Raw genomic sequence first — 20,294 nt, 5'->3', positions numbered from 1 at the left:
CTATGTAAAAAGCCAAATCTTGATCCTCTCAATTTGTCCAATTATAGGCCAATTTGACTTCTATCTGTATTTTCAAAAATACCCAAAAAGCATGTGAACCAGCAAATGTAATCAGAGTAAAAGACAGAATGAATGATGGACCCTTCCTAGAGTCAGCACCTGACTAACTTTCCCCCCATGAAGTTCCTTACCCCTTAAATTAATCAAGGGGGTTGTGTGCACACTGAATGGCACCCATCATCACCGTGCCTATTCCCTAGGGAATTTTAATACAAATCAAACAAACGCAAAGGTGCACCACAGAAATGTAACAATAAGTGCAAATGGTGTTTAAGCACAATGAAGAGATATTTCTCAAAGACGTTGAAGTTCTTCTTTTAATCTTTATTTTCAATAAGCAGTAAAACACATACAGCCGACGCGTTTCGTCCCAAGCTGGGACTTCTTCAGGGCTGTCGGTAAAAAACATATATACATTCAATCAGTTTCTATGTACAAAAATCAATTTTTCAATCTAAAAACATTTAGAACAACGAAACATTTTAAAAGCATTGCTACGATAGACGTGGAGCTTGTGCATAGATTTGATGTTAAGGCGTTGGCCCACAGACAATCTATCGGTAGGGGAATACAAAACGGACTAGGGGTATGTACACCAGTATAGACATTATTTACAGTTAAAATAAGCATGATTGACAGTTTACAGAGTATTACACATATGGCATGCAATTTCATCGAACAGGGAACAAATATGTACAAACAGCATACGGTGTGTGCTAGGCCTATGTGTCTGATCATGACTCAAAGGAAAGATTAGACTGGGAAAGAGAAAAATGTGTTTAAGGAGGGTGCAGCAAGAAACAAACAGCCCCTTTAGGGGTTTAGGCTGCTTTCATGTTGGAGGCTGAATGTTGTTGATTATCACTAAAGCAGGCTTGAACATTTCATGAGTGAGGGAGACCAAAAAGGATTTATAGGATTTATGATCCAGCTACGCCTAGCAGGGAATACCAGTATTATGTAAATCCCATAACTCATTTACCTTTCAATTAATGGGACGTCGCTTGTGGGGAAAGAAGTATGAAAGGAACCGGGGTCCAAAGTTCACCTTCCCGGCTACTGTACTCCTGTTGTGTATAAGTTCCTTCAATTATTGAACTTGCAAGCATGGACCTTAACGGGGACAAAAAGATTATATGAAAAGGTATATATGTGACCATCCAGAAATATGTCTTTGTATTGTTGGACTGTCAAGTTGGCAGTGCTTAAATAAGATTTATAGCAGGTGACAGGCGGCAACGGGCTCCCTATCAAGAAGAATAGTATTTTGAGTGATAACTACTTACTATAAGCATGCTAATGGATAACAACAGTAATGTATTCTCGGAGTTCCTCGGTGGTGTAGAAGATCTTGCCACCTTAAAAGTATGACTGTCTCAGACCGTCTACTGGAAAACATGAAAAGTGGAAAGCAAGCTCATACCCTATTCAAGGACATGTTGAATTAAAGAGCGGAAAGATTAAAAAACAACTTGGCCAAAGAACAGGAATTTAATAGTACGGATTGTTGATTACCTGAATCAAATTTAGAACTGGTCGTGGACAGAAGGTCCTATTAGTCCAAGGGAGGAGGGTGTGGGCACTGTGTTCCAGTAGGCCTGTAGATTGGGAAGTGAGTAAAATATTGTTTTATAATCGGGTAAGACCAATAGAAGTTGAGAAACACATTTCTGCATGGGTTTTCATAGTTAAGTGTGACCATTGTGAACAAGGTCAGGAATTACATAGTTATATCTTTATACAAGTGAGACTCCTTTAAAAAGATTGTCTCAAACATGACCAGCTTCAAAGATAGACGCCAGGAGCTTGCCCAGGATTTATTTACACCTGGGGCCAGAACATCAGGCACAACAATCCCTAAGGAAGATGGCTTAAAAGCCAAATTTAAAAAATTGGAAAAATTAAAAATGAACGAGATGTCCCGCTGGTGGGATGGCACCACCTTGGGAAAATATTTAGAGAATGAGAAAATCCCACGTGGGTTGAGAATACTTATCTTCCCCACGTTTTAAGACTTAGACACAGACCAACTAGAAGACTGGGAAAACAACTTCACAATGATGCGGATCCTAATTAAAAATGCTGAAAAAAAGGGAGCAAAGGCTCAGCAAGATATAGAAGAACTGGAAAAGGAGATAGCACAATCCGAATTAAAAGATGTGATTAAGAAAAATTATGCTATACTAGACGGGGCGCTAGAAAAACATCAGATTTACCTAAGAGACAAGAAACTGAGGAAAATCAAGAGGGACGACAAGGACTATAGTGATGGGAGGGTATATACTTTCTCCAAAAAATATGACAAGGTGAAAGTCCCAGGAGAGGGCAAAAGACAGAGAGCCGAGACTCCGGAGTTGAGCTCGGCAAGTAGTATCACATCACTCTCCTCAGCGGCAAGCTCGGCCTCCACAACTGAACCAATAAGCTCTAACACAACTGACATAAGGCCCAATAATTTTTTATTGGAGATGGAGAGGTGGAGGCTAGGGGCACGACCGGCACACAAGGAACCTCAAAGACAAGAAGGGGAGGGAGGAACTGGCAGAAACGCAAACAGAAACACGAAAAAACCAAATCTAGAATCAGTGGAGAGGATAACAAGATCCAAAAAGAAGGGGAATCCGCCACAATAGCTAGTACTGAGATTGATAACACAGTAAAGTCTATTGTTGTAAACCTTTCAAAAAGAGAACTAGATCGAGATGAAATTTCTGTCCTCAACAAGGGTTTAGGTTTTTGCCCCAACCAAACGGGTGGTGATGTTGATTTATTTGTTGATCTAATGAAATTTGTTCGACTTGTCAAACTCAAAGATCATTTTGTACGTAATCCAACTAATCATGTTAATTTGAATAATGTTAACACTGTCACTGATTATACTGTCAACGAAATAAACACCATTCAAGCAATGATTTCTGTCGAACTCGATACATCTATTGACATTGAAAATGTGAGGAATGAATTGAATATTGTTGAGGATGTATACATTGAAAGTGGATTGAAACCAAGATCTAAATTCATCCCCACAGGGACTCATCCAAATATTGAAATTTTCCGAGAAAAAGTTAGCCATTCCTTCCACCAAATGCTTGAAAATCCTAAACGTGCTCCCCCGTCCAAATATAATCTCACACGCACAGAGTCGGAGGCTTTAAAAAGACTCCAGTCAGATGAAGAAATTGTTATCCGAGAGGCGGATAAAGGGGGAAACGTAATTATCATGAACAAGGAAGATTACATGAATGAAATTTCCCGTCAGCTCTCTGATTCCACCTGTTACACCAAACTTGGTCATAACCCTATTGAAGCACTCACATCCTATATAAACATGAGGCTTACAGAATGGCGTGAGATAGGCTTACTTAGCGTAGAGGAGTGTCAATACCTCACAGTAACAACCCCCTCTTATCCTTGTATCTATATACTCCCCAAAATTCACAAGGGAGGCCCCTTCCCTCCTGGCCGCCCCATTATTTCCGGAGTCAATTCACCCACGGAAAGACTATCTGAGTATGTGGACACTTTCATCCAACCTATGGTACAAAACCTTCCTGCCTATTTGAGGGATACTAAAGACATACTGGGTAAACTGGAGGGCTTCTCCTGGACAGACACCCTACACTTAGTTACCCTCGATGTAGTTGGGCTTTACACCTGTATCAAAAAGGAATTTGGAATAAGGGCCCTGGAAACCTTTCTGGACAAGCGTTCAGCAGACCACATGTTACACAATGGTGTCCTTCTAGAGATGACAGAAATTATACTGTCAAAAAACTATTTTCTACATGATTCGACATGGTACCATCAAACACAAGGGACCGCCATGGGTTCCAAATTTGCCCCCGCTTACGCCGGCCTTTTTATGGGCTGGTTTGAGCGGGAGCATGCATGGGGACGCCACGCAGCCGCATGGATGAACAACATAATTTTCTGGGGTAGGTACATCGATGATGTGATCATGATCTGGGATGGACCTACCCTGGATCTTTTGGATTACTTTGGCTACCTCAATGACAATCCGTTTAATGTTCGCTTCACTATGACACACAATCAGAAAGCAATTGACTTTCTGGATGTGAAAATTTTTGTAGAGAACAACAAGATCCAAAGCTGCACTCATCGCAAGGCGACAGCCTGCAACAGCATTTTACATTACGAGAGCGCACATCCCCGACATGTCGTCGAGAATATTCCATATGGAGAAATGATTCGGATGCGCCGCAATTGCAGCACGGAGGACTCTTTTCATCATAATATTCAGGAAACGGAAAAACGGTTCCTTGAAAGGGGCTATCCCAGAAAGACCCTAGATAAAGCCAACAAAAAAGTCCAAAACATATCAAGAGCAAGCACCTTGGCACCTAAAAATAAGTCATCAGATACTAGCAGACCCCTCTCATTTAACACACAGTATTCTGATCAAAGCAGCAAAATTTTTAACATCTTAAGAAAACATTGGCATCTGATTGCGGATATACCGAGTCTTCAGGACTCAATCACCAGGACACCGAAAATATGCTATAGAAGAGGAAGAAACCTCCGTAATATCCTCTGCCCCAGCTATATAGAATCCAAAAAGCGGACCAACTGGCTTTCAACTTCCATTAAAGGCTTCTTCACATGCAGTGAGTGCAACATGTGTGCACTAGGTAGGAATAGAACCAAGGAATTCCGTTTCAACACTAACAAAACCTACACAATAGACCACTTGATCAACTGCAATACTAAATATGTTGTCTATATCTTGGGGTGCGGCTGCAATAAGATCTATGTTGGTAGCACCAAGAGAGCTTTAAAGATCCGCATCCAAGAACATGTTCGTGCAAGACGCAATGGTGACATGAGATATCCCATGACCTTTCATATGCAGGAACACCATAAGGACACAGACAACATGTGGTTCATGGGCATTGATCACCAACCGATCCACCCAAGGGGAGGAAATAGAGAACTAGCATTAAGACAACGGGAGGCGGGCTGGATATGTAGACTACGATGTACAGAACTCGGCCTTAATACCGAGGATGAGCTACATTATTTCCTGGTTTAACCCGCCAAAACTGTTCGCTTTCCGTGCTGCTCTTGTTTACCACCCGGATAACGTCTTTATTCATGCTTTTTTGAGCATAATCAGGTTGATATGTCTCTATAACTTGACAATAACAATGGTCTGTCTACATGCAAATTGTGAATTTGTATATATCCCTTTCCCTTCCGGTAGTATATTTGTAGATACCTAATAACTAAATACTGTTGGACATCACTTTTTGTTTACTTTCGCTTATAACAATGGTCTGTCTACATGCAAATAGTGAATTTGTATATATATCTTTCCTTTCCGGAAGTATATTTGGGGATACCTAACAACTAAATACTGTTGGACATCACTATTTGTTTACTTTCGCTTATTTTTTCAGTCGCCCATAAGGTCTTGAATACTGTTGCACTCTTCTGTCCTTCTGCACCCTGTTGCCGACATTTATGTGACCTTTACATAAATTAGCTGCTCATCAATTACCCGACCTTTAGGGCCACAAGTTAAGCAGGCTAAAGAGTAAAGTCAACTGACTCGGATTAGCTATACATAATCCGACACCATAAAAAGGATCCAAGGATAGTTTTGACAAAACATGCCAGTATGTTTCTCCTCAGGGTTCCATAACAGCCCTGCATCATAACTCCCACAGCTCTAGCCAATTCCCATCTTTCATGTGGATACACTGGCAAAGATGGCCGCCGCCTTTACGTTGCATTTTCCATACATCGTACCACGTTAGATGTTACCCTTTCTTAATATGCCCTTGGTCTCTAGTTATTAAAAAATGAGGTTTTCGTCCTCTTCCCTAAACTAGCCGTTCGTGTAAAATTACGTGCGAACGGTTTTTGGATTTCACTTTTTTAATCCTTCTTCATCGTTCTCTCACGCTATAGCGTTTATAATACTCATGGCCGGTTATATTACTTAGCCAGGCACTTGGGGCATTGCGTAGGACGAACACGTATAGCGAATTGGGCTAAAGGTTTAGACTTATGGATTAACACACATTTCCCCTAGACACTCTAAGATGGCCGCCACTCTCATATAGGCAGAGATCGCGCACCGCATTGGATGTAACCCTGGCTTTACATGCCCTTACTCTCTACTCACTTTAAATCGGGTTTTCCGATTATTTGCCTAAACAAACCGACGACTGAACAATACGAGCGTCTGTACCTTTTGTCCGCTTCAATTATTTTTACTTATCTTTCTTTTGCGCTAATGCAGTTATAAAACCTTTGGACATTCATAGTAACTAACTAGCCACTCTGAACATCACGGAGGACGGATACCCATAACAAATTGGGCACGGGGCATTGAGGGAAGTACATACAAATGCTCATCTTAGACATTCTAAGATGGCCGCCTCTCGCATACAAGCTGGTATTGCGCTTTGCCAATGACCTGCGTTTCCGCGTGGACGCGTTGGCGGGAGTTTTAACAGGTGTAGACCCTTAATTCGATTTCTCCTGCTATATAATGAACAGGATGGGCTCACTACATTTGAACACGACGTCGCTGCGGGTGTTTCGTCGGGACGAGGACTGTGGATGGGCGCCGGCCGCTTTACTTAGAACGGTGAGTTTGAATGCCTATCTGCAACCGGTTCATTCCCTCTGTTAGTTTAATACATAGTATTGGTTCCCAGCTCAGGTCCTTTTTTTTTTTTAAATTATGGACTATGGTTATTAATCCTCATCACAGCATCCCAGTCAAGGGGCTCTATACTTAAATTATAGGTCCCCCTATACTTTGGAATTCCTCTTCCTGTTAAGGACCCCAACTTGTTACTCAAAAATAGTCTGCTAATTACCAATGTTTAAAATATGGTACTTGCATTTGGACTCACTACCTGGGGCATAATATTCCTGACCTTGTTCACAATGGTCACACTTAACTATGAAAACCCATGCAGAAATGTGTTTCTCAACTTCTATTGGTCTTACCCGATTATAAAACAATATTTTACTCACTTCCCAATCTACAGGCCTACTGGAACACAGTGCCCACACCCTCCTCCCTTGGACTAATAGGACCTTCAGTCCACGACCAGTTCTAAATTTGATTCAGGTAATCAACAATCCGTACTATTAAATTCCTGTTCTTTGGCCAAGTTGTTTTTTAATCTTTCCGCTCTTTAATTCAACATGTCCTTGAATAGGGTATGAGCTTGCTTTCCACTTTTCATGTTTTCCAGTAGACGGTCTGAGACAGTCATACTTTTAAGGTGGCAAGATCTTCTACACCACCGAGGAACTCCGAGAATACATTACCGTCGTTATCCATTAGCATGCTTATAGTAAGTAGTTATCACTCAAAATACTATTCTTCTTGATAGGGAGCCCGTTGCCGCCTGTCACCTGCTATAAATCTTATTTAAGCACTGCCAACTTGACAGTCCAACAATACAAAGACATATTTCTGGATGGTCACATATATACCTTTTCATATAATCTTTTTGTCCCCGTTAAGGTCCATGCTTGCAAGTTCAATAATTGAAGGAACTTATACACAACAGGAGTACAGTAGCCGGGAAGGTGAACTTTGGACCCCGGTTCCTTTCATACTTCTTTCCCCACAAGCGACGTCCCATTAATTGAAAGGTAAATGAGTTATGGGATTTACATAATACTGGTATTCCCTGCTAGGCGTAGCTGGATCATAAATCCTATAAATCCTTTTTGGTCTCCCTCACTCATGAAATGTTCAAGCCTGCTTTAGTGATAATCAACAACATTCAGCCTCCAACATGAAAGCAGCCTAAACCCCTAAAGGGGCTGTTTGTTTCTTGCTGCACCCTCCTTAAACACATTTTTCTCTTTCCCAGTCTAATCTTTCCTTTGAGTCATGATCAGACACATAGGCCTAGCACACACCGTATGCTGTTTGTACATATTTGTACATATTTGTTCCCTGTTCGATGAAATTGCATGCCATATGTGTAATACTCTGTAAACTGTCAATCATGCTTATTTTAACTGTAAATAATGTCTATACTGGTGTACATACCCCTAGTCCGTTTTGTATTCCCCTACCGATAGATTGTCTGTGGGCCAACGCCTTAACATCAAATCTATGCACAAGCTCCACGTCTATCGTAGCAATGCTTTTAAAATGTTTCGTTGTTCTAAATGTTTTTAGATTGAAAAATTGATTTTTGTACATAGAAACTGATTGAATGTATATATGTTTTTTACCGACAGCCCTGAAGAAGTCCCAGCTTGGGACGAAACGCGTCGGCTGTATGTGTTTTACTGCTTATTGAAAATAAAGATTAAAAGAAGAACTTCAACGTCTTTGAGAAATATCTCTTCATTGTGCTTAAACACCATTTGCACTTATTGTTACATTTCTGTGGTGCACCTTTGCGTTTGTTTGATGAGCAAATGTAATCATTTTGTTGATATGCTTGGCCGTCTACATCCGTCTCAATCCATTTTTGGGGTGGTTGCAGCACTGAGTCTAACCTGTTGGGAGTCACTTCTTCTTGATAGAGAGGGTACAGCTTTGCAGATTCTTTTTGACCTCAGTGCTGCTTTCGACATTGAATCACACAAGATACTTCTAGAAAGACTGAAGGATTTGTATGTCTGTGAATGGGTGTTGACCTGGTTAGACTCATTTTTACAGGATCAGACTTTTCAGTTCTTCGCCACCAACCGCTCCGCTAGTTTCCATCCTCTTCACTCATATGTACCCGAGGGGTCAACTCTTAGCCCTATGCTATTCAACATATATGTACGTCCCATGGCAGACACTGGGAAAGCTGTGTTCTCTCTCTTTTTAATATACATATCATCTTCTCCCTCACATCTAAAGTAGACCACAGCTCAGATACTGTAAAGAACTTTTCTGAATGTGGCTACCTGGATAATTAACAACCCTATTAAACTAAATGGAGGCAAGAAAGAGGTTTTGTTAGTGTATAATAATCATCAACTTTAGGGTCCATATCACAGGCTGGATATCCTTGGGACTCCTCCTGTGCCTGTCTCTGTGGTCAAGAATCAGCGGTTTGGCTTGATGATGAACTCTCAAATAAATATCAAAATTCCAAGGTAGCCTCTACCTGTTTTGGTGTCTTAAGGTAAAGTAAGACATTTCTTTGGCTACTACCGATCTCTGCCCAACGAACAGTAATTCAGACTCTGATTCTGTTCAGACTGGACTATGGCAACATTCTATATCTTGCAGCTGTAGAAATGGGATTCCTGGTTGGCTAAGGTACGCACCCAGGCCAGGCAGGAATGAGCACTCTGTTGTACATAGGATAAGTAAGCAGCAAGACACGTCTTCTGGTAGTTAGGTTGTATTTATTAAGTTACTAAGAATAAGTTAAGACACAGAGCTCAAAGCCTCACAGCTGACCAGACCAACTGCCATGGCTAGAATCCATACACACAAGATAGAACACAGCTAGGTAAGAAGATAGAAACACAAAGAAAGGACTAGAGAGACCAAGAAGCCATATAGAGCTAAGTATGAAAATACAACACATCTTCCCCCCTTACAAACAACACAAATGAAAAGCCCAAACGCATAAGAAGATGAAGCATGGAAAACACGAAGAAGAAAACGTAAAACACTTAGGAGGTCGAAGACCTCATGAGCTTCCAGAACAGGGAGAAAAGAATCAGGATCAAGAAGTGAAATAAGATGAAGATCACTATGACCACCTTCCCCCCTTCAATAGACAAAAATGAAGAGTCAGACCACTCGCTACTTTCCATCAATGTGGCCACCAAAGACAGAAATAGAAAGTTCACTTTCTCCAACAAAAATTGTCCATCGCAGATATTCGGTGTTTAGAAGATACAACAGTTCTGGAAGGATACTCCCGAAGAAAATTTGGATCTTGACTTCTTTCAGACCAAAAAGTTAGTCCTGAACCAGGTGTACAGGTTCTGGGTCTATCCTTTGGGTTAAGAGCCTCAGATTGTTTTTAGGCTTCCAAAATCTCTTAAATTTTATTTAACAAGCTCTAGTCCTTCATGAACCACGGTCATGAACCCTGCCGGACTTGGGACTCTCTTCATCCTCTCCCGGTACAGGTTGTGGGAGTCTTGTCCTCCACCGGTCCTGGGACGTCATCTGTCCACTCCCGGTACGCCTTCTCCGGTCCTGGGACATCCTTTGTCCTCTCCCGGTCCTAAATCAGGAACTTATGTCCCCCTTCCAGACCAGAGACATTCTTCTGTCCCCACCCATCTCTTGGTTTAACGGGTCCTGGAATTTTCTTCGTTCCCTTCCAGTCTAGGGGCATTTCCTGTCCCCACCCATCTCTTGGTTTAGCGGGTCCTGGAATTTACTTTGTTCTCTACCAGTCCAGGGGCATTTCATGTCCCCACCCATCTCTTGGTTCAGTGGGTCCTGGAATTTATTTTCCCTCTTCCAGTCCAGAGACATTCTTCTGTCCCCACCAATGCCTTGCTTCAGCAGGTCCTGGAAATTGTTATCTCCTCTACCAGTCCAGAGACATTTTTCTGTCCCCACCCATTCTTTAGCTAAGTGGGTCCTGGAATTTACATTGATCCCTACTAGTCCAGGGACAATTTCTTGTCCCCACCAATCACTTGGTTCAGTGGGTCTTGGAATTTGCTTTGTTCACCTCCAGTCCAGGGCATTTTTCTGTCCCCACCCATCTCTTAGTTCAGCGGGTCCTGGAATTTACTTTGGTCCCTACCAGTCCAGGGACATTTTCTGTCCCCACCCATTCTTTAGTTAAGTAGGTCCTGGAATTCACTTTTTCCGTCTCTCCTTTGCTCTGGGTTCTTCGAGTTCTTTGTCGCCTCTCCTTTGTTTTTTTTTTTTTTTTTTTATAGAACATTTGCCTCCTTAGACAACACCTTGAATCTACAGTCTTTAACAGTTGCAAAGAAACAACTCTTCTTCTCAAATTAGGACTCTGCCTCTTTTGTCTTGCAGCTTGCTTTTTCCATACTACCCCGACTTGCTTTCAACATTTTCCCAAATGCCACTTCAAATTCTTCAGTTGCACACTGCTCACCACTAGTTCTGAAATCACAGTCACTGTCCTTGAGTGTAATGCAGACGGTCAATTCAATTAAAAACTATTGCTGTATTCAGTTAAAACCTCATTGCCATGTACACTACACCGTCATTAAGAAAGTACTTGTAGAATCAAGTTGTGAGTTACATGACTATTGTGCAATTTCCCCACAAAATATTCCAAATTACATATTTTAGGATAAACGAGCTCCTGGATGCGTTTCTTAACAGTTCCACCAGATGGCAGTATAGGCCATTCTCTTTCAAAAGAAGACGAACGAACAGAATTCCTTTGAAGTACGGCAGATAATGCAAACTTTCAAGCAGCATTTACTTACAGTAGCGACACACACGTAAGACTGCTTGTGACAGCCGGTGACTTTATCTTATTATCAATCTTCGGTTTCACTCCGTGGCACTGTGTTCAGGTAGCCTTGGGAACCAAAACAAAATGTCCGCTTGTCATTGCGTGCCATAGCGTAGTTACGCGCTGAACGTCCTGAAGAGGTCACAGGTCGGAAACAGAATGATGCGAAGAGGCTAGTTACTGATGACGTGCTGGTTCTCCGCTAATACACACGGAGATTCTAAGACGTCATCAGTGAGGAGATGGCAGGGCAGAGGAAGGATCTCTCTAATCACCAACGGTAAAGTGAAGATCTTAGACGCCCATAGCTTCCCTTTTAGACGGCCACTTCACAACTGCTTTAAAAATGTTTCTCTTCACGTTCTAGTTTGTGTCCCAGTCAGAGCTTGTCCCGTATGCACATTAATTAGAGCAAAGGTTGTTTTTTTGTACTGAACAGCTGACTGTCTTCCTAACAGCTGACTGCTGAGATCGATTGTAGCTGACCTCCTCTTCCCTCCTCTTACTCTTGTCTGTAAATTACCCGTTTTTGCACTGGTTTCTCACTTCTTTTTAAATTTCCGTTTCTAGAAGCAGTGAAATCGTGGAATTGGTTTCCTGTTTTTCTTCCGATTAACTTGTTCAGACAGCAACTGGCAAATACTCATGTCACATTTAAAAGAGTTGACAGCATCTTTACTTAACAGAAAGTTCTCTTTTGGATTAATGTAACTTCACCTCAAGCTTCATAGCACAATGGTACGATGCGTTTTGAAATTATTCTGTTACTCACAGTTGCTTGATGCTAATTTACAGATGTTTCACCGGATTAACTTGTGGCTTGCTTAGTTGATTGTTACTTGTAACTTGCGGCTAATTTCTTCAGACTCTCTTGCGTACGCCGGTTTTAGACTTTTCCTCTTGTTTCTTGCCGCAGTTAGGTGGGTTCTTTATGGTGAGGTAGTGCTCTGGTCTTCCTGGTCTTCTCCTTCGGTCTGCTTCTGGTCTGGTCAGCTTCAAACGTCGCCAAAATGTTGTACATAGGATAAGTAAGCAGCACGACACGTCTTCTGGTAGTTAGGTTGTATTTATTAAGTTACTAAGAATAAGTTAAGACACAGAGCTCAAAGCCTCACAGCTGACCAGACCAACTGCCATGGCTAGAATCCATACACACAAGATAGAACACAGCTAGGTAAGAAGATAGAAACACAAAGAAAGGACTAGAGAGACCAAGAAGCCATATAGAGCTAAGTATGAAAATACAACACACTCTAGTCAGGATAAGCTAGATACACACAAAAGAATAACCTGTGCTCACCCTCTGATAGCTTTTTCACAGAGCAGTCAGGCTTATGTAAGAGGCAATGTGTAAAGTATTTGTGCAACACACACACATACAGCAACACAATGAATACACCACAGGAATACTCCACACACATTTTAAATAATAGAGGATATTTATCTGAGTAAAACAGGACCAAAATGACAAAAATCCAATCAGAGAAGTCAAGATATGAATTTTTAAAGATTAAATGCAAAAATATTGCTTAGACGTCACTAGCGGTCAAAAGGTTACTTGAAGTCATGTGTGGCCATTACAAATCCAAAGTTCAGGCCAAAACTTTGGAGGGCAAGCCGGCGATGGGACCCCCTGCAGGGCCCAATGAAAAAGTACCTTGGATGGAGCAAAGCATCAACGCAGAGGGCAGTATGTGTCAATCTTTTCCAAGCAGTTGGGTCGCTGCATCGCGCCGCTGAGGTAAAGGCAATGCATCATCATTGAGCCGCACAGAGTATAATCATGGGGCCATGTAGGCTGTAGAACCGCTGTCATCGAACAGCGTTTGCGTAGAAGGGCAATGAATCGGTTCCAGTCAGCACATAGGTGACGATGTGTCAGTTTTGTAGCAAAACAGCTGCAGAACCCACTTCTGAGGGCCAGAACTTATAGAGGGCACCTCAGGCAAGGGTAGGGCTCACAGAAGGCAGAGTCCAGCAGCATCATCAGAATGGCAGGAAGACTTTTGTGTCCCTGAGACTTCTGAAAAAAGGAGGCAAGCCAGTAAGCTCTTGGATATCACTTGGAGGGAAGGCAGAGTCAAGCTCTCCTTCAGCAGAGTCAGGGAGCAGCAGGGTAACAAGTAGAAAATAAGTCCTTCCATAAAAGTAGTCAGGTTGAGTCTTTTAAGCAGCACATCAGTCCTTCTGACAGAGGTTCAGTTCAAGATTCAGAAGACTCTGACATTAGTGGATCAGAGACCCAGTACTTATACCCAAAATTGCCTTTGATATAGGGGTGACTTCGAAGCAGCTCTTTGAAGTGCACAAGGATCCCTTTCAAACCAGTCCTGTCTGCCAGGCTATCTGTGGGGGATAAATCAGTGCTTTGTGTGTGGACAGGACGCTGCCTATTGATGTGTAAGTGTCAACTCCTCCCATTCCTCCCTGTCCATGAAGACCCATCAGAATGCAGATGAATGCAGATAAGTGTTCAGAATGCAGATTAGGCTCACCTTCCTGTGTTTGTGGCTGTCTTGAGAGAATGGACAAAGTGTTGCTGTCAACCAACCCAGGTGTGTTTTAGAGGCAGGCTGTAAGGCACAAATCACAGTATGTGCAGAGAAATGTCCACTTTCTAAAAGTGGCACTTCTAAAACAGTAATGTTAAATCCAACTTCACCAGTAAGGACGATGTATACTTACCATTCCAAGCATATGAAACATGCAAAAGCTACTCCTCTCTGATCAGGAATAACAGCTTAAAAGTCTATTAATACATTTCCAATGCTAGCCTATGAGAGGAATAGGTCTCACTGCAGTGAAAAACGAAATACGCTGTTTTTCACTGCAAGGACATGCAAAACACAAAGGAACATGTGCTACCTTTCACTTACACCCCACCTGCCCTTAGAGTCATTTAGGGCCTACTTCAGGAGTGACTTATATGTAATAAAAGTAGGGCAGGCGGAGCTCAAGGAATTTCACTCCACTGAATTCAACGGAGTTGCTGAAAAACTGCCAAATTCAGCAGAGTCCCGTGAGCTGACAAAGTATTGCTCGGCTACCCCTAATGTAGTCCTGTTGGCTGCTGAGAGTTGTTGGGAGCCAAGCACCCCTATTGTTGCGACAGCAGGATCGCTGATATGTCATCAGAGGCCTGGCCACCTTTCTCAACCACTTTGCACAGGGGCCTCCTGGGGCACCACAGGTTGGGGGATGAAGACCCCTTGGCTGCTGAGGGTCATTGGGGGCCAGGAACCCCTATTGTTGTGACAAGTAAGTCTCCCACAGTGGGATTGCTGAGATGCTGTCAGAGGCCCTGCCCCCTTTCTCAACTACTCTGCTCAGATGCTTCCTGGAACACTACTTGTCGGGGGATGAAGTCCCCTTTACTGCTGAGGGTTGCCTGGCTACTTGCGAGTGCCTTTCAAGTCTCGTCGGGCTCATCCGACACAAAATGACATGACGAGAGCACCAATTGAAAAAAAGTCTGCTCTGTTGCAGAGTGCGGAGTTTATCAGTAACTCTGCGTTTTCCAAGGAACGTGTGTAGGAAGATGGATTCCTGTTGCAGTACCCCCCCCCACATTTTGCCAGATTTCTGATGCCCTTCAACTTGATGTGCCCTGTGTCCCTACCAATAAGGTTCCCAGGGCCTGTGTTATTTCCCAAAACTGTACCTTTTACCCCCAATTGGCAACTCTGGCCACACGTGAGTCCTTTGTAAAAGGTACCATGGGCACCAAGGGCACTGTGACCAGAGAAGACCTGTAAGGGCTGCACCGCATATTGTGCCACCCTTAGAGGTCCTGTACCTTAACACACACAGTGCCATTGCAGGCTGCATGTTTTGGTGCAGAGAAAAGTGAAGAGTCAACATGGCACACATACCTGGGTGCCATGCCTGCAACCCACTGCCTATGGCAGTGGTTCCCAAACGTTTTCGAACTGTGGCTCCGTTGACCTGATTGGCAGTTGGCCATGGCTCCCCATCATGTCACTTTTTTTTTTACCAGTGGGGGAATGTAAGCCCGACCTCGGAAGTACTACCAGTTTTCTCCCTAAAATTAATTGGGTTGAAGGTGATGTGTATTCCAAATAAGTGAAGTACAAAGAACAAGGTGATGGTTGGAATGCTTGAATTGATCTCAACCAATGGCAATCACTCAGGCTGCATCCCAATCCATCGTTTTTTTTACCACCATGCCACCTCAGTAATAACTGAAGTAAGCACTGTCATGCAAAGTGCTGCTGCCAGTGAAGAAGCAAACCCTGGGCATGTGCAGCGAGGTCAGCTATTGCCAAAGCCAAGTTTTGCAGCCCAATTTTAAAGCTCTGAAACTCAGAGCTGTCAGAGTCAAGCAGCCACCTAATTATCACTGCTGCTTCTTCTATAATGGCCCATGAATTAAAATGCGGGCTGCAACACTTGATTTTTTAGCAGTTCCTGGCCTCCCTGCACAGGCACTGCCCCGCTGCCCGCCCTAATCCTCTCAGACTCAGAGTGACCTATTATCTCTCGCTTGCCATGAGCTGTGAGATGATACTCATATTGTAAAAAAGACAAACTACAAGCTCTAGAATGCACTGCTAAACACTGAAATAGAGCCAAAGAGCAGCTATAGGTGTGCCTATTCTTTGCATTAAAGGAAGCTTGCATTGTTGCAAACCCTCCTGTATCTCTATATGGTCAGTTGGTTGTATGACATTACAACGCATGGTAATACATCGCATGCCATTACATTGCGGTTTTTACAACGCAAGTCGTTACAACGACTTGCGTTGGAGGGCGCTGGACTTAGGAGTAGTATAATTTACTATTCCAACTCCAGTCTACATACAGTAGTGAAGGTGTTGAATAGTAAATTATACTATTCCTTGCCCTAGAGCGCCATCCAGCGCAAGTCATTGTAACGACTTACGTTCTAAAAACCGCAATGTAATGGCATCGTGATGTAACAACCGCGTTGTAAATGACGTTTCCCGGTCAGTTAATGACGCTTTGTGAAACATTCAATTATGAAAAAGCTAAAGAGTCTTCTATTCCCTCATTTTGTTTTCTCCACCTCTTGTTGATGCCTTTCCTCTTCATATATTCTATTTCTCCCATCTCTTTGCCTTTATGTCCTTCTATCCTTATCTTCCCTTTTGGTTCTTTCACACATTGTTTTACCCCTGTGTATTCCTTGTTCCATCTGCTGCTTGTGTCACTTTTAGTTTCTGCGTATCTCTCATCCCTCTGCTGCACTCCTCTTCCCAGATATAAAACATAGGTGGCCCAGTCTGGGGTGATTTAACAGCGTGCAATCCTTGAATTCCAGGTACTTCTCTGTTTATATGTGAGCAGAAACACACTTTGTGTGATCGTTTTTAACTCGACAATCAGTTAAGTTGGTATTTGTGTAGCAGTAATTAACCCAAATTAAAGCAGAAATAAACACATCAGACCACTCAGAATGAGCTCCAAAATCTTTATCCCAAGTTCAAAGGAAGCTTTTCTGAATTCGACAAAAGTGGAGAAATGTAAGTGCGTTCAGTGGTTCATAACACTACATTTTCTCTCTGTGAAATATATCTTCAGCTGTAAGAAACAGCTTCAGAGGGTAGTAGCAGTTCCAGATAAGATATACTACTCATTTAATTTTGGAGGCCATACTCTTGTCACTAACATGGAGAAATATACTGAGGGAAGAAGGAAGAACTGCTTTCACTGAGGCTGAGAAAGAAATGAGTTATTTATTACATTCGTCCTGCCTGGCCTTGGCTGAGGGTCAGACTAGGGCCGAGAAATTGATCCAAGCTGCAATGTGGCCTAGTTCCACAGCGAGTTTACCCACTGGAATTTCCTCCTAGTAAATTCTGGTACGATGTTTCTTCACAGAACAAAATGCAGGAACAGCAGCCAACAGAAAAACAACAGCCTGGGGGTCACAAGTTTTTTCATGTCCCCCTTCTGTGACGTTAACCTTAAAGCAAGGAGTATTCTAGTGTGGATACAACCTACTTGTAAGTTGTGAAGAGGTCCTCAGAGGCGCAGCTGAACTCAAGCAACAATAACGCTCGACAGTCTGCTGGCTGCTGCATATGCGGAGGCTTCGTGAAAACACGTCCTACGCGCATATAGCGGACGTGCCCTCTTGGGCCAAACCATGATTCCGGATTACAAAGGTAGCATTTGTAACTCCCCACTGTGTTGCGCTGCAGCTGGGTGTAATTTAAATAAGCTTCACCTGCTGCCTTCAGGCTTAGATGTAGTGAATTGTTCACATTCTCACAACTACATTGTTAGAGGCTTCCTCAGCACACGCTATCTATCCCACATCGTGCATGGCGCCCCTGGCTACTCCTAACGGTGCACCGGGGTGCAACGGTGCACAGTTTGGGAACCGCAGGCCTATGGTATAGGTAAGACACCCCTCTAGCTGGGTGTACTATACCACTGGTGAGGATAAAGTTGCATGAGCACTATACCTAACCAGTGTCTAAGTCCATTCTTAGACATTGCCTGAGTATGTGGTCTGGGAGATTGTCAATACGAACTCCATAGCACCATAATGCTTTACTGAATTCTGGGAAGTTTGGTAGCAAACCTCTCAGCACAAATAAACCCGCACTGATGACAGTGTGGGATTTATTATACAATGCAGTCAGAGGGCATCTTAGAACTGCCCGAGAAAACGACCAGCCTCTGCAGGTTTCCCTGACTGGTAAACACCAGCCTGCCACCACAAGACATGTTTCTGGACCACTGAGCCCAGAAACAAAGCCTTTCTTGAGCAGAGGGGGTTTCACCACCCTCCAGGTCAGTTAGAACTATCTATGGCAGGGTAGTTTCAAAGGTGTTGCGGCCTTTGTAACACAACTCCCAGCCTCTCCTGCTATCAGGAGCAGGCTCCCTTCCTGTCTCACCCCATTTATGGTAGGAAGACAGGAGGAATAAATTAGAATAGCCCAGAAGGTGTGCCCACCTCTGCCAACCCCAGCACTCAGGTGGAGGAGGCGAGGTGTTGCCCACTCTTCAGTGCCCGCCATCTTGAAGATGGAAGGCACTCTTTAATCAGTTTTAGGAATTATGCCCACTCCCCCACGTGGGGTGAGCACACCAAGGGTGTAGTCACACTAAGGTCAGTATCCCATTAGGTACTGACCTCGAGATCTCCAAAAAGCCCCCTAAATACAATATTAAGGGGGCAGCCCTGAACCCAGAAGGCGGATTCCAGCAATCGATGAAGAAGAAGGATGAAAGAAGATGCTCAGCAGAGGAGACTGCAGAGAAGAACTGACTTGGCCCCAGCCCTACCGGCCAATCTGCAGTTTCCAGAGACCCTGCACCAAAAGTAACATTGGCCTGCAGCCAGCAACCTTCAGAACCCCTGGGAGGACTGACTGATTTCAACAAACACTGGATCTGCTGTGAACAGCAGCTCTGTTCAAAAGAAAATCCAAAGACAGACTCTGAGCCTGCGAGGATAAAGAAACTCAACTCCTGGAACCACCAATGCACCAGTCGCCTAGGGCCCGAGTCCAAGTGGCCCACGGGTCCCAGAGAAGTCCTCCTGCGCTCCAGATTCAGAGTCCATCCTAGGTTGACCCCTCCAGGACTCCCCAATGTCACCTGCAGCCTCTACATGGAGACCCCCCCAACCGCGAGTGGCCGGTGAGGTGAAATCTGACCTCAAAAGGCACCCCTGCATCCAGCTGCCCTGCACCCTGGAGAAAAAGGACCAGAGGTGCAGCTACATCCCTGAGCCCTCCAACTGACCTGTCCACTGTTGGGTCCTCCCAGAAGACTTCCTGGACTGAACCTGCAATCAAAAAACAAAACTGGCAACTCCCTGTGAAAATAACAAGGCACCCGACGCCAAGCCAGCACCCAGCCAGCTTTGCTCCCACATACAAGTGGCGTGCCCGTGAGCATCCGCCAACTAGAGGCCCCTATCCCCATTAGATAACATTGGGCCTCAGCACTCTGCACCCGGCCGCCCAGGGGCCACTGAGGGTGCTCCTTGAGTGCATCCGTGACCCTGGGGGAACCCTTGTTTTAACCCCAGCTCCCAAATCCAAGTTCTTATCTTTAAACCGATAACTTAATTTCCTCCAAAAGGAGTGCAATGGCGACTTTTCTGTGAAAAAGCTTCTAAGTGTGGAGTTGGAAATTATATGAAAAATCAAATAAGTATATTTGAATAACAAATTGCATTACCTACCTTTATCTGTGAAATGTCCCAGTGTGGTATCTAGGCATACCACACTGAGTAAGAAAAGTAATGTGAAAAGTAGCACAACAAATACTCACAAAGTAATTATGAAATAACTGTACAGTAATTTGAATAGTTTCTGGACATGTGACATACCTGTTACCAAACCAAGTGTATTCAACTGTATTCAACTGCACTATTCTTGCAAAGTACTAGTACAACACTTACCTGTACCAGGTACTGGTGGGTTCTAGAAATAAAATACAACTAAATAATATGTTTATACAAAACAAATTGGTCAAAGTTCAGTCTTTGAGCGTGTGAAATCATTTCTTGCCTAAGTGAGTGTAATAAATGATTAACACTACCCCAAATAGAGAGTAAGGGATTATCTACTTTCACTTCTGTAAGCTTTTGGAGATCCACTGTACTCTGTGCACACTATGCCTTACTTTGGTATAGTATATACATAACCAGTTTCCTACAACATGGAGTTGCCTTATTGTAGGAAGGTGGCTACCTGACTATGGTTACCCCAGATTTTTTGCCTTGTGTTTAGCTGGTTTTCGACTTAGTTGGCCTGGTTCCCTGCTAATCAGGGCCCCAGGCTATCTGCTCTCTCTGTAAAATGGATTCCATGT

The sequence above is a fragment of the Lissotriton vulgaris genome, chromosome 3_1 (genome assembly GCF_964263255.1).
Source record: "Lissotriton vulgaris chromosome 3_1, aLisVul1.2, whole genome shotgun sequence".
NCBI classification, from domain to species: Eukaryota; Metazoa; Chordata; class Amphibia; order Caudata; family Salamandridae; genus Lissotriton; species Lissotriton vulgaris.
Note: the sequence above shows the minus strand (reverse complement) of the source record.